This window comes from Phyllobates terribilis, unplaced genomic scaffold (assembly GCF_046119375.1).
Source record: "Phyllobates terribilis strain yellow unplaced genomic scaffold, ASM4611937v1 Scaffold_20__1_contigs__length_20440879, whole genome shotgun sequence".
Lineage (NCBI taxonomy): Eukaryota > Metazoa > Chordata > Amphibia > Anura > Dendrobatidae > Phyllobates > Phyllobates terribilis.
The window spans coordinates 12,504,755-12,512,144 of record NW_027362780.1 but is presented as its reverse complement, the minus strand read 5'-3'; positions in this window follow the sequence as shown (position 1 = coordinate 12,512,144).

Genomic DNA, 7,390 nt, shown 5'->3' with positions numbered 1-7,390 from the left:
CTTTTATTTATGTTGTTTTAACCTATGCTTTATTAAATTGTATTTATGTTGTTTTGTCCTATGCTTTATTAAATTGTATTTATGTTGTTTTATCCTATGCTTTATTAAATTGTATTTATGTTATTTTGACCTATGCTTTACTAAATTGTATTTATGTTGTTGTATCCTATGCTTTATTAAATTGTATTTATGTTGTTTTATCCTGTGCTTTATTAAATTGTATTTATGTGGTTTTATCCTATGCTTTTTTAAATTGTATTTATGTTGCTTTAACATATGCTTTATTAAATTGTATTTATGTTGTTTTGTCCTATGCTTTATTAAATTGTATTTATGTTGTTTTATCCTATGCTTTATTAAATTGTATTTATGTTGTTTTAACCTATGCTTTATTAAATTGTATTTATGTTGTTTTATCCTATGCTTTATTAAATTGAATTTATGTTGTTTTATCCTATGCTTTATTATATTGTATTTAATTTGTTTTATCCTATGCTTTATTAAATTGTATTTATGTAGTTTTAGCCTATGCTTTATTAAATTGTATTTATGTTATTTTGACCTATGCTTTACTAAATTGTATTTATGTTGTTGTATCCTATGCTTTATTAAATTGTATTTATGTTGTTTTATCCTATGCTCTATTAAATTGTATTTATGTTGTTTTATCCTATGCTTTATTAAATTGTATTTATGTTGTTTTATCCTATGCTTTATAAATTGTATTTATGTTGTTTTTTTCCTATGCTTTATTAAATTGTATTTATGTTATTTTAACCTATGCTTTATTAAATTTTAATTTATGTTGTTTTATCCTATGCTTTATTAAATTGTATTTATGTTGTTTTATCCTATGCTCTATTAAATTGTATTTATGTTGTTTTATCCTATGCTTTATTAAATTGTATTTATGTTGTTTTATCCTATGCTTTATTAAATTGTATTTATGTTTTTTTATCCTATGCTATATTAATTTGTATTTATGTTGTTCTATCCTATGCTTTATTAAATTGTATTTATGTTGTTTTAACCTATGCTTTATTAAATTTTATTTATGTTGCTTTAACATATGCTTTATTAAATTGTATTTATGTTGTTTTAACCTATGCTTTATTAAATTGTATTTATGTTGTTTTATCCTATGCTTTATTAACTTGTATTTATGTTGTTTTAACCTATGCTTTATTAAATTGTATTTATTTTGTTTTGTCCTATGCTTTATTAAATTGTATTTATGTTGTTTTAACCTATGCTTTATTAAATTGTATTTATGTTGTTTTATCCTATGCTTTATTAAATTGTATTCATGTTGTTTTATCCTATGCTTTATTAAATTGTATTTATGTTGTTTTATCCTATGCTTTATTAACTTGTATTTATGTTGTTTTAACCTATGGTTTATTGAATTGTATTTATGTTGTTTTAACCTATGCTTTATTCAATTATATTTAAGTAGTTTTATCCTATGCTTTCTTAAATTGTATTTATGTTGTTTTAACCTATGCTTTATTAAATTATATTCATGTTGTTTTATCTTATGCTTTACTAAATTATATTCATGTTGTTTTATCTTATGCTTTATTAAATTGTATTTATGTTGTTTTAACATATGATTTATTAAATTGTATGTATGTTGTTTTGTCCTATGCTTTATTAAATTGTATTTATGTTGTTTTATCCTATGCTTTATTAAATTCTATTTCTGTGGTTTTATACTGTGCTTTATTAAATTGTATTCATGTTGTTTTAAACTATGCTTTATTAAATTTTATTTATGTTGTTTTGTCCTATGCTTTATTAAATTGTATTTATGTTGTTTTAACCTATGCTTTATTAAATTTTATTTATGTTGTTTTATCCTATGCTTTATTAAATTGTATTTTTGTTGTTTTATCCTATGCTTTATTAAATTATATTTATGTTGTTTTAACCTATGCTTTATTAAATTGTATTCATGTTGTTTTATCCTATGCTTTATTAAATTGTATTTATGTTGTTTTATCCTATGCTTTATTAACTTTTATTTATGTTGTTTTAACCTATGCTTTATTAAATTGTATTCATGTTGTTTTGTCCTATGCTTTATTAAATTGTATTTATGTTGTTTTAACCTATGCTTTATTAAATTGTATTTATGTTGTTTTATCCTATGCTTTATTAAATTGTATTCATGTTGTTTTATCCTATGCTTTATTAAATTGTATTTATGTTATTTTGACCTATGCTTTACTAAATTGTATTTATGTTGTTGTATCCTATGCTTTATTAAATTGTATTTATGTTGTTTTATCCTATGCTTTATTAAATTGTATTTATGCTGTTTTATCCTATGCTTTATTAAATTGTATTTATGTTGTTTTTTCCTATGCTTTATAAATTGTATTTATGTTGTTTTATCCTATGCTCTATTAAATTTTATTTATGTTGTTTTATCCTATGCTTTATTAAATTGTATTTATGTTGTTTTATCCTATGCTTTATTAAATTGTATTTATGTTGTTTTATCATATGCTTTATTAAATTGTATTTATGTTGTTTTATCCTATGCTTTATTAAATTGTATTTATGTTGTTTTAACCTATGCTTTATTAAATTGTATTTATGTTGCTTTAACATATGCTTTATTAAATTGTATTTATGTTGTTTTGTCCTATGCTTTATTAAATTGTATTTATGTTGTTTTATCCTATGCTTTATTAAATTGTATTTATGTTGTTTTAACCTATGCTTTATTAAATTGTATTTATGTTGTTTTATCCTATGCTTTATTAAATTGAATTTATGTTGTTTTATCCTATGCTTTATTATATTGTATTTAATTTGTTTTATCCTATGCTTTATTAAATTGTATTTATGTAGTTTTAGCCTATGCTTTATTAAATTGTATTTATGTTGTTTTTACCTATGCTTTATTAAATTGTATTTATGTTGTTTATCCTATGTTTCATTAAATTGTATTTATGTTGTTTTATCCTATGCTTTATTAAATTGTATTTATGTTGTTTTGACCTATCCTTTATTAAATTGTATTTATGTTGTTTTATCCTATGCTTTAGTAAATTGTATTTCTGTGGTTTTATCCTATGCTTTATTAAATTGTATTTATGTTGTTTTAAACTATGCTTTATTAAATTGTATTTATGTTGTTTTGTCCTATGCTTTATTAAATTGTATTTATGTTATTTTAACCTATGCTTTATTAAATTTTAATTTATGTTGTTTTATCCTATGCTTTATTAAATTGTATTTATGTTGTTTTATCCTTTGCTTTATTAAATTGTATTTATGTTGTTTTGTCCTATGCTTTATTAAATTGTATTTATGTTGTTTATCCTATGTTTCATTAAATTGTATTTATGTTGTTTTATCCTATGATTTATTAAATTGTATTTATGTTGTTTTGTCCTATGCTTTATTAAATTGTATTTATGTTGTTTTATCCTATGCTTTATTAAATTGTATTTCTGTGGTTTTATACTGTGCTTTATTAAATTGTATTCATGTTGTTTTAAACTATGCTTTATTAAATTTTATTTATGTTGTTTTGTCCTATGCTTTATTAAATTGTATTTATGTTGTTTTAACCTATGCTTTATTAAATTTTATTTATGTTGTTTTATCCTATGCTTTATTAAATTGTATTTATGTTGTTTTATCCTATGCTTTATTAAATTATATTTATGTTGTTTTATCCTATGCTTTATTAAATTGTATTTATGTTGTTTTATCCTATGCTTTATTAAATTGTATTTATGTTGTTTTATCCTATGCTTTATTAAATTTTATTTATGTTGTTTTATCCTATGCTTTATTAAATTGTATTTATGTTGTTTTATCCTATGCTTTATTAAATTGTATTTATGTTGTTTTAACCTATGCTTTATTAAATTGTATTTATGTTGTTTTATCCTATACTTTATTAAATTGTATGTATTTTGTTTTATCCTATGCTTTATTAAATTTTATTTATGTTGTTTTAACCTATGCTTTATTAAATTGTTTTTATGTTGTTTTATCCTATGCTTTATTAACTTTTATTTATGTTGTTTTAACCTATGCTTTATTAAATTGTATTTATGTTGTTTTGTCCTATGCTTTATTAAATTGTATTTATGTTGTTTTATCCTATGCTTTATTAAATTGTATTTATGTTATTTTGACCTATGCTTTACTAAATTGTATTTATGTTGTTGTATCCTATGCTTTATTAAATTGTATTTATGTTGTTTTATCCTGTGCTTTATTAAATTGTATTTATGTGGTTTTATCCTATGCTTTTTTAAATTGTATTTATGTTGCTTTAACATATGCTTTATTAAATTGTATTTATGTTGTTTTGTCCTATGCTTTATTAAATTGTATTTATGTTGTTTTATCCTATGCTTTATTAAATTGAATTTATGTTGTTTTATCCTATGCTTTATTATATTGTATTTAATTTGTTTTATCCTATGCTTTATTAAATTGTATTTATGTAGTTTTAGCCTATGCTTTATTAAATTGTATTTATGTTATTTTGACCTATGCTTTACTAAATTGTATTTATGTTGTTGTATCCTATGCTTTATTAAATTGTATTTATGTTGTTTTATCCTATGCTCTATTAAATTGTATTTATGTTGTTTTATCCTATGCTTTATTAAATTGTATTTATGTTGTTTTATCCTATGCTTTATTAAATTGTATTTATGTTGTTTTATCCTATGGTTTATTAAATTGTATTTATGTTGTTCTATCCTATGCTTTATTAAATTGTATTTATGTTGTTTTAACCTATGCTTTATTAAATTGTATTTATGTTGCTTTAACATATGCTTTATTAAATTGTATTTATGTTGTTTTTTTCCTATGCTTTTTTAAATTGTATTTATGTTGCTTTAACATATGCTTTATTAAATTGTATTTATGTTGTTTTGTCCTATGCTTTATTAAATTGTATTTATATTGTTTTATCCTATGCTTTATTAAATTGTATTTATGTTGTTTTATCCTATGCTTAATTAAATTGTATTTATGTTGTTTTATCCTATGCTTTATTAAATTGAATTTATGTTGTTTTATCCTTTGCTTTATTATATTGTATTTAATTTGTTTTATCCTATGCTTTATTAAATAGTATTTATGTAGTTTTAGCCTATGCTTTATTAAATTGTATTTATGTTGTTTTAACCTATGCTTTATTAAATTGTATTTATGTTGTTTTATCCTATGCTTTATTAAATTGTATTCATGTTGTTTTATCCTACGCTTTATTAAATTGTATTTATGTTGTTTTATCCTATGTTTTATTAACTTTTATTTATGTTGTTTTAACCTATGCTTTATTAAATTGTATTTATGTTGTTTTATCCTATGCTTTATTAAATTGTATTTATGTTGTTTTATCCTATGCTTTATTAAATTTTATTTATGTTGTTTTATCCTATGCTTTATTAAATTGTATTTATGTTGTTTTATCCTATGCTTTATTAAATTGTATTTATGTTGTTTTAACCTATGCTTTATTAAATTGTATTTATGTTGTTTTATCCTATACTTTATTAAATTGTATGTATTTTGTTTTATCCTATGCTTTATTAAATTTTATTTATGTTGTTTTAACCTATGCTTTATTAAATTGTTTTTATGTTGTTTTATCCTATGCTTTATTAACTTTTATTTATGTTGTTTTAACCTATGCTTTATTAAATTGTATTTATGTTGTTTTGTCCTATGCTTTATTAAATTGTATTTATGTTGTTTTATCCTATGCTTTATTAAATTGTATTTATGTTATTTTGACCAATGCTTTACTAAATTGTATTTATGTTGTTGTATCCTATGCTTTATTAAATTGTATTTATGTTGTTTTATCCTGTGCTTTATTAAATTGTATTTATGTGGTTTTATCCTATGCTTTTTTAAATTGTATTTATGTTGCTTTAACATATGCTTTATTAAATTGTATTTATGTTGTTTTGTCCTATGCTTTATTAAATTGTATTTATGTTGTTTTATCCTATGCTTTATTAAATTGTATTTATGTTGTTTTAACCTATGCTTTATTAAATTGTATTTATGTTGTTTTATCCTATGCTTTATTAAATTGAATTTATGTTGTTTTATCCTATGCTTTATTATATTGTATTTAATTTGTTTTATCCTATGCTTTATTAAATTGTATTTATGTAGTTTTAGCCTATGCTTTATTAAATTGTATTTATGTTATTTTGACCTATGCTTTACTAAATTGTATTTATGTTGTTGTATCCTATGCTTTATTAAATTGTATTTATGTTGTTTTATCCTATGCTCTATTAAATTGTATTTATGTTGTTTTATCCTATGCTTTATTAAATTGTATTTATGTTGTTTTATCCTATGCTTTATTAAATTGTATTTATGTTGTTTTATCCTATGGTTTATTAAATTGTATTTATGTTGTTCTATCCTATGCTTTATTAAATTGTATTTATGTTGTTTTAACCTATGCTTTATTAAATTGTATTTATGTTGCTTTAACATATGCTTTATTAAATTGTATTTATGTTGTTTTTTTCCTATGCTTTTTTAAATTGTATTTATGTTGCTTTAACATATGCTTTATTAAATTGTATTTATGTTGTTTTGTCCTATGCTTTATTAAATTGTATTTATATTGTTTTATCCTATGCTTTATTAAATTGTATTTATGTTGTTTTAACCTATGCTTAATTAAATTGTATTTATGTTGTTTTATCCTATGCTTTATTAAATTGAATTTATGTTGTTTTATCCTTTGCTTTATTATATTGTATTTAATTTGTTTTATCCTATGCTTTATTAAATAGTATTTATGTAGTTTTAGCCTATGCTTTATTAAATTGTATTTATGTTGTTTTAACCTATGCTTTATTAAATTGTATTTATGTTGTTTTATCCTATGCTTTATTAAATTGTATTCATGTTGTTTTATCCTACGCTTTATTAAATTGTATTTATGTTGTTTTATCCTATGTTTTATTAACTTTTATTTATGTTGTTTTAACCTATGCTTTATTAAATTGTATTTATGTTGTTTTGTCCTATGCTTTATTAAATTGTATTTATGTTGTTTTAACCTATGCTTTATTAAATTGTATTTATGTTGTTTTATACTATGCTTTATTAAATTGTATTCATGTTGTTTTATCCTATGCTTTATTAAATTGTATTTCTGTGGTTTTATACTGTGCTTTATTAAATTGTATTCATGTTGTTTTAAACTATGCTTTATTAAATTTTATTTATGTTGTTTTGTCCTATGCTTTATTAAATTGTATTTATGTTGTTTTAACCTATGCTTTATTAAATTTTATTTATGTTGTTTTATCCTATGCTTTATTAAATTGTATTTATGTTGTTTTATCCTATGCTTTATTAAATTGTATTT